General features: G+C 41.8%; 1 pseudogene; it reads right to left on the bottom strand.

Moving 5' to 3' along the window:
* Positions 1 to 5,019: 5,019 nt before the first annotated feature.
* On the bottom strand, positions 5,020 to 5,760 carry LOC102876900 (annotated as a pseudogene).
* Positions 5,761 to 7,992: the final 2,232 nt, after the last annotated feature.

Raw genomic sequence — 7,992 nt, 5'->3', positions numbered from 1 at the left:
TTGCCAGGGAAACTCCTTACTCGTCATGCTACCAAAATTCCTTCATTTAGTATGTAGTTGCTGTTATGTGTCATACTATACAGCAGGCAGAAGCAATGATTTTGAAAATCACTACCTAATTTGGGAGGGACTGGAGAGCATTATGCTAAGTCAACTAACTCAGTCTCATAAGGCCATTATTGTAGAAATAGAAAAGTATGTAGTAAAATGTGATGAGGATCCAAGGTGGGGAAGGTAGGAGCAGAGGGGTGAGTATGAGTGGGGAGAAAATCATAAGGTTGCATAATTTGATGGGTAGAGGGAGGCATGGGAAAGATAAGGTGTGAGAAACAATTTATGCAAACTTTGTAAGTAAACTGTGTAAACGAAAAATTTTATTTAAAAACAAACCAAAACTGACTCATAGCAGACCCTCCAGTAAATTTTCAGAGGATATAAGTTACATGGGGGGGTGGCAGGAGACTGACCACCTTTCTGTCATGGAGAAGCTGTTGGATATGAATCTGTCTGCCTGAGGTTAGAAACATAACTACTTATCACTAGGCCATGAGAGCTCTCTTCCCTTAATATAGTTAACTCTTATTTTTTTTTTCAAATTGCCTTTATTCTTTGATATCTCAATTATCTTTTTTTCACCCCCAAGAAAGGTTCTCTTGTTTTGTTGTTGTTGTTATTATGTGCCGTTGAGTCGTTTGCGACTCATAGCGACCCTATGTACAGCAGCCCTAAACCCTGCTCTATCCTGCGCCAACCGCATGACCTCTGACAAACCCATCCCAATTACCACAGTCACTGAATCAATCCACCTCATAGAGGGTCTTCCCCTCCTGCGCTGTCCCTCCACCCACCCAAGCATGATGTCCCTCTCCAAGGACCTGTCTCTCCTTACAACAAGTCCAAAGTATGATAGATGAAGCTCCAGAATCCTTGCCTCCAAGGAGTAGCCTGGTTTAACCCTCTACAGGATCAATCTGTTTGTTTTCTTGGCAGTCCATGGTACATTCAATACTTTTTTCCAGCACCACAGCTCAAAGGCATCCACTCTCCTTCTGTCCTCCCTAGTCATTGTCCAACTCTCTGATGCATAACAAGCGATTGCAAATACCATGGCCTGTATCAGGCACACCTTAGTCTCCAGAGAGACATTGTTGCTCCCGAGTACCTTAGAGAGATCCCTAACAGCAGACTTTCCCATCGCGATATGCTTTTTTATTTCCTGACTGCTGGTGCCAAGAGTGTTGACCGTGGAGCCGAGCAAACTGAAGCTGTGAACAACCTCAATCTCTTCGCCATCCATCCTGATGCTACCAATTGGTCCAGTGGTGAGAATCTTTGTCTTCTTGACATTAAGTCTTAGTCCATACTGAAGACTGCAGTCCTTGACCCTCTGCAGCAAGTGCATGAGGTCCTCCTCAGTTTAGGAAACATGAAATATTGCCCAGTGAACTTTATTTTGTACATGAGCTTTAATAATCAAAGACATCTGGGACTGGATCCAATCTGCCAAATACCATCTCCATTTAGGGAAGTCTATTGTTATCCCCTAAGGACACACCTTTCTCATAGTTCACATCCTCTAGTGGCTCAGGTGGACAAAGATGGACAATCTCCTTCCAGGTAGTTTACAGTAGCCTCCAAAACCCAATGATGGAATGAGTTAGTTCTGACTCAAGGACAATTTGTTGCTGTTGAGTATCTCTAGTTTCAATTTGTAAAGCAGGGATAATAATGCCTTCCTAACAAAGTTGTTGGAAGGATTAATTAATGTATAAAAATTGCTTGATTGAGAGTATAGCTAAGACTATGTCTCTTATCCAAAACATCAACGGTTCAGTCACCAGTATCTCTGTGAGATGAAAGACCTGAAGATCTGTCCCAATAGATTACACACTAGGGAACTTTTTGGAGCCATTCTATTTGAATTATAAGGTTCTCTGTGAACTGGAATAAAGTTAATGACACACAACAAGCAAATATTAGCAAATACTAGTTTCTAGGTAGTATCCATCTTCACTTCTTCTGCTAGTAACCTCATCTATATATATGTTATCACTCTTGACTTGCTTACTTTGTTCTGATACATGCCTGGTCATACCTCTATTAGACCAGCATGGACTGCCAGGAAAACAAACAGATTCATCTTGGAGAGGATTAAACCAAGCTATTCCTTGGAGGCAAGGATTCTGGGGCTTCGTCTGACATACTTTGGACATGTTGCCAGGAGGAACGGGTCCTTGGAGAGGGACATCATGCTTGGGTGGGTGGAGGGCAGCGCAGGAGGGGAAGACCCTCTATGAGATGGATTGATTCAGTGACTGGGGTAATCGGGATGGGTGTGTCAGAGGCAATGTGGTTGGCGCAGGATAGAGCAGGGTTTAGGGCTGTTGTGCATAGGGTCGCTATGAGTCACAAACGACTAGACGGCACATAACAACAACAACACAACAATAAAAAAATAGAGAAAACTCTCCATTACAAAGATTGACACACTAGGTAGAAAAATGTGTTGAAACCTGCCAACTGTCATGAAGATGACCAAGAGAAGTTTGTTTCTTTCTGTTCTGCATTAGGTTACCATGAGATGGAATTGATTGGACAGCAACTAAAGACAATGGATTGGAAATGAGTTAAGGCACTTAAGCCTATTAGGAGGTGAATTGCAAATTAAGATGTACTTGAGACTGTATTTTCATGAAGTATTTTGTGCTTTCTACCATGCAAGAACTAATACAGTCGTAGTATGCTGAAGCTGAAAAGAAATTGAACTCACCTAGTTCAACTTGATATTTAGTACATAAGGAAATACTAGGACAAAGCTATTCAATATCTTGTCCTGAACAATAATGCTGTTTCCCATTTCTAGTTCAGCTCTTCGTGTCGTATTTTTGCTAAAGTTTCTGACATTTTAAAACTCTATCCCATATAGTCCAGTTAACTATAGGGTATTGGGATTTCTGCTCAAATGAGCTGGAGAAAAAAGATGTGATGTAGGCGTTAATACCAATAGTGCCTTTCCATGTGTTTTTGCAATTTTAGGAAAAGAGTAATATTCCAGAATAGTTGAAATAGGCAATTAGCAGTGTTTGTCATCAAAAGGAGTTTATAGACATAGTGACTCTAAAGGACAGTAAGGTCATGGTGGCAATCTATAGGGATCTGTATCAATGCTAATGAGCCACAGTGTTTCTAAGGGCAAGAGATATATCTAACAAACACAGCTCAGGTTGTTGTTTGACACATACAATTAAGACAAACTAAATGTGGGTGAACCAAAAGATCATGTTAGTCACTGCATTCTAAAAAGAAAAATATGTCACGTGGTTCTAAGACCTGAGCTAGTTCTCAGATATGGAACACAAAATGCCCCACAAACATACTGTAGTGATCTCCCTAATCCTTCCCCAACGGCCACTATGACTATTTACATTGAGGGAGAAAAAGAGAATAGAAGGACTCTTAATGGCTTTTGGATAACATGTTTTGTTTCTTAATACTGAAACCCTCAATCACTGTCATGGCACTTCTAGCTCTCTAACTACAGAATGTTAGCCAGAAACATCTTTAGTTAAGATCTACTGGAATAGCTGAATTTATTCATTTTTTTTTTGGTCAGGAGATTCAAAAGAATATCACTTCTTATGAATGGCTCATGATAGGGCAGGGGTTAGAACTATTGTACATATGGTTCCTATGAATCATGAGCAGCTCAATGACACATGACAACAACAACAACAACATGCAATGCTTAATGTCAAGGAAGTATAATAATTAGCATGTAACAATGTGATCCACTAATCTGATGAAATGTTAAGAAGGCTTCCTAAATGTGCAGCTACACTGGTGGGTTTGAGTCTTTCAGAATGTGATACATAATTTGAAAGGGTGGTGCTCAATCATTGAAACTTTGTCTCAAATATTTTGGGCTTGTTGTCAGGAGATACAGATTCTTGGACAAGGACATCATGCTTGAGAAAGTGGAGGATCAGCAAAAGAAAGACCTTCAATGATACGTACTGACAGAGTGAATGCCACAATGGGCAGAAGTAAGGCAGAGACTTCGAGGACAATGCAAGAGAGGGTAAGTTTTCTATCAGTTGCTCATAGTGTCTCCGTAAGTCATAGTTTATTTGACATCACATAACAACAATTATTAATAAGATGCAATTCTCAGGTCCAGAGATCAAGAGTTGAAAATAGAATTTTGTTTTTTAAGTTATTATTACAAATGAAACTTTTGGGGACTTCGTGTATACCAAGGTCATCATCATAACTTTAAAAAATGTTGGATTAGTTTCCAAAGTAGGAAAAATTGATTAAGAAACTCAGTCAAGTTTTCTCTAAGCCTAAAATTGCTATTGCCAACTCTATTTTGGGCTTCTCATTTCAATAGATTATAAAGCAATTAAAAAGTTACTGTACAGTCAGAAGAAATTGACTCTGATTATCATGATGAGATAGGGGATTTCTGCTACGTAAATGGACAGGGAGTATGCGACTAAAATGCAAGAAATTCACAGGGGTGTCGGTGCATTCATGCCCGAAATATAATAAATGAGAAATGTTGATGATCATGGCCTGAGGAGGTGTAGTGAGCAATAGATTTAGCCTCTTAAAGAAGAAAGTCTGTCACTCCACTGAGAAACAACCTACCCCAAAGAAGGTGCTAGTTGAGGGTGAGGCAGGGAGCATCTCCATGGGGACACTGCTGTGTGCCTCTGCCCTCTCTGCTAGGCTCCTGCTTTTCTTTTTGTACTTCCCACGCCTGAAGGTCTATTCATTGGGGTCTAGAATACCAACATCCAAAAGTTCCCTCTCCTAAGGCTCCTACAGAAACTTGGGTGCTTGGTATAGCCTCCCGGGGACTGGTAAACCCAGCGAGCCTGGGGTCTGCACAGAGAGCACCAGTACCCATCTGTGCTAAGGCATTGGGGAGAAGGCACTGTGCTGGACACCAGGAGCCGTGGGGCTTCCGGGGGTGCCTGCAAATTGGCAGGAAGGCCCAGGGCGCCAGCAGGGGGCTTATTGATCATAGAAATTAACATGAGCTCCATATTGGAACACATCCTTCTGCAGCAAGCTGAGCAGCTTCTGGGCGCCTTCGCAGGCTCTCTCGCACCTTGTGGTCCACGGAGTTCTCTTGGGCCAGCTGCTGCATGTCTGTGTCCAGTGGGCCTGGATAGCTCAGGACCCTAACACTGGACGCCTCTGAGGCCAGGACCCGGCACATCGTGTCCCGGGCAGCTTTCCCTGCACAGTACAGGGCCCAGCCCTTGAAAGGTGGTTTGGCGCAGAGGGATGAGATGTTGACCACTGTTCTGCTGAAGCCAGAACTCTCAGGGAAGGCCTTCAGGATGCTGGAGGTCAGGCAGAGCATGGAGGTCAAGTTCAGAGCCCAGCAGTTGTTCATTTCGGCTGGGTCGGAGAGGTTCACAAAGAATTTGGACACATCGCCAAAGCTGGCCGCGTTGTTGATGAGCAGCTGGCGCTGCAGCACCTCGGGCTTGGGGAGCTTGCACAGGACCCCGAACAGCTGCTTCAGGCCGGCCTCGGTGCCCAGGTCAGCGGGCGCCCGCAGCACCCGGAGGCCAGCCCGCTTCACGCCCAGCTCAGCCTCCAGCTGCTGCAGCGCCTCTTCATTGTAGGCGCTCAGGACCAACATGGAGCGCGCGCTAGCAGCGAGGCCAGCAGCGGGGCCAGCGCTCAGCAGAAGCTGGGAGAAGTCAGCACGCACGAAGCCCGGCCCAGTCCGCGGCCCTCCATGGTTCTGTCGGTGCGGGGCACAGGGACCGAGATAGAACTCTCAATGTTTCTTTTTATCCCAAATAAACCACTGGCATTTGCACAGGCACTGCTTCTGAGGGAACCAAATTAAGACAGTGGGAATAGGTGCAAAGTGACATGATTTCACCTCTATGTCCTCTAACACATACTTCCTAGCATGAAGATGTTTCCACCAACAATACAATTGTTATGTGGACAATAGTGACTCCATGTGCCATGTAATTGTGATAAAACCACACAATAGCATATTACTTTGCAACAGTCTTGCTGTGCTTTTAAAAGAAATACCTCAGTTTTGTGAAACTATTAACATCAAGGAGAAAAAAAATGATCTTTGAGAAAGGGAAAGATGCTAAACAGATTGAAAGACAGTTATGAAAGCCAAGTTTCTCTAAAAAATAACTGATTAGATTAGATTTGAGCAAGCAATAACTCTTGTCGTGTTTTAGTTCATTAGGACAAGATGAAATCTGCAGTGCTTTGAGGAACATGGACTTCAGCTGAGAGTTTAAAAACTAAGTTTCTGTTTCTACCTTTTAATGAGACACTGAATTATTCCATGCAGCCAGCACTCTTCTGGAGCAGAGCATAGGAACAGAGCATTATGTCACAAGAGATAAATAATTACTCTAAAAACTGAGACAGGCAATCAATTAAATAAATAAGATACTGTAGGCAAATAGCCATCTGCAAATGAAATGCAGGTTTGGTGGGGAAGATGCTAACTAAATGTGAAATTTAATCTGTAATTATGATCTAGAACAAATCTTCTAAGTACAGGGTCAAAGAGTCTGGGTATTTTAGTAGGGATGGAAGGTTGGCCCAGGGGATTTGATAGGAAATTGTTTCCTGAGAAAAGAAGCAGGTTTGATAAAGGAGTTGAAGGCAATTATTCTCTGAGCCATGAAATGATTCAGCTGGTAAACTCTTTGTTGCTTTTGTCGTAATTAATACTATGCACCTCACTGTGGAGAATGTTTTAGGATTATAGGTTGAAGTAAAAAAGAAAATGCTGGTGGACACCATTTTGCCTAGGAGGAGCATATGTACTGTATACCTTTACACTTCTGTCCTGCTGAAACTACTAAAAATTACACTTTACCTTTAAAAAAATTATTTGCCTTTATTGGTAATTTAGATTAGCACTTTGTTGTTGCTGTTAACGGCCACTGAGTCAGCTCCAATTCATGATGATATTATATATAGCACAACAAAATGTTGCCCAGCCCTATTTCATCATCATGATTATTTTGTTTGGGTCCATTACTTAAACTGTTGCATGGTGTGTTTCAGTAAAAGGGCTACATCTTCATTGTATTGTGTGAAACCAGATTCTGTCAGATCCATAAGATTATGTTTGGCTAATTTTTTGAAGTAGATTGCCAGGTTGTTACTCCAAGACTCTCTTAGTCTAGAAGTCTTGAGGGAAAACTTTGTATTGAATGACCCTGTTTGTATTGAAATATTAATGGCATAGCTTCCAGCAATATGCTAGCTTCCAGAGTCCAACACACTGACAGATAGGTGGTGGGCTGCCACTCTAACTGTTCACTATTCAAAACACTGCTCATTATCCCAGAAATCTGGTCTGCATTGGGGGGCTGCTCAATGAGCATGAATAAGCTTCAAGTATGTGGGATGAATCAACAGATTCATCTCTGTCTTCTGTTCATATCCTACTTATTGTGTACATTAATATTTTTATCTGTAAGATCAGTTTGTCAATACTCTCCTAGAGGTAATGTTCACTGTAGGTAATTTTATTGTTTTTAGTTGCCATCAAGGTAACAAAGACTTATAATGACACCATGAATGATAGAGCTGAACCTTGCCCTCTCCATCATGCTCAAGTCTATTGTAATCACTATATCAATCCATTTTGTTGAGGGTCTTCTTTTCTTTCACTGATCTTCTACTTTTTCTACCATGATGTCTTTTGACAATGACTAGTACCTCTTGATATTATGCCCAAACTATGTGAGATGAAATTGCACCATCTGGTCTCTAAGAAGATTTCACTATCCTTCTAAGGAGCACTCTGGTTGCATTTTCTCCAAGACAGATTTGTTTACTTTTTCTGTTGTTGTTAAGGACCATCCAGTCATTCATTCACCAATGCCATAATTCAAAGGCATTTCTTCTTTTTGTTCTTTCTTATGCATTGTCCATTTTTTGAGATACGTATGAAGAGACCAAAAATACTATGGTTGG

This window comes from Elephantulus edwardii, unplaced genomic scaffold (genome assembly GCF_000299155.1).
Source record: "Elephantulus edwardii isolate Elephantulus edwardi_28Jun2011 unplaced genomic scaffold, EleEdw1.0 scaffold00143, whole genome shotgun sequence".
Taxonomy (NCBI): domain Eukaryota; kingdom Metazoa; phylum Chordata; class Mammalia; order Macroscelidea; family Macroscelididae; genus Elephantulus; species Elephantulus edwardii.
This window is presented reverse-complemented; position numbering and strand designations above follow the sequence as displayed.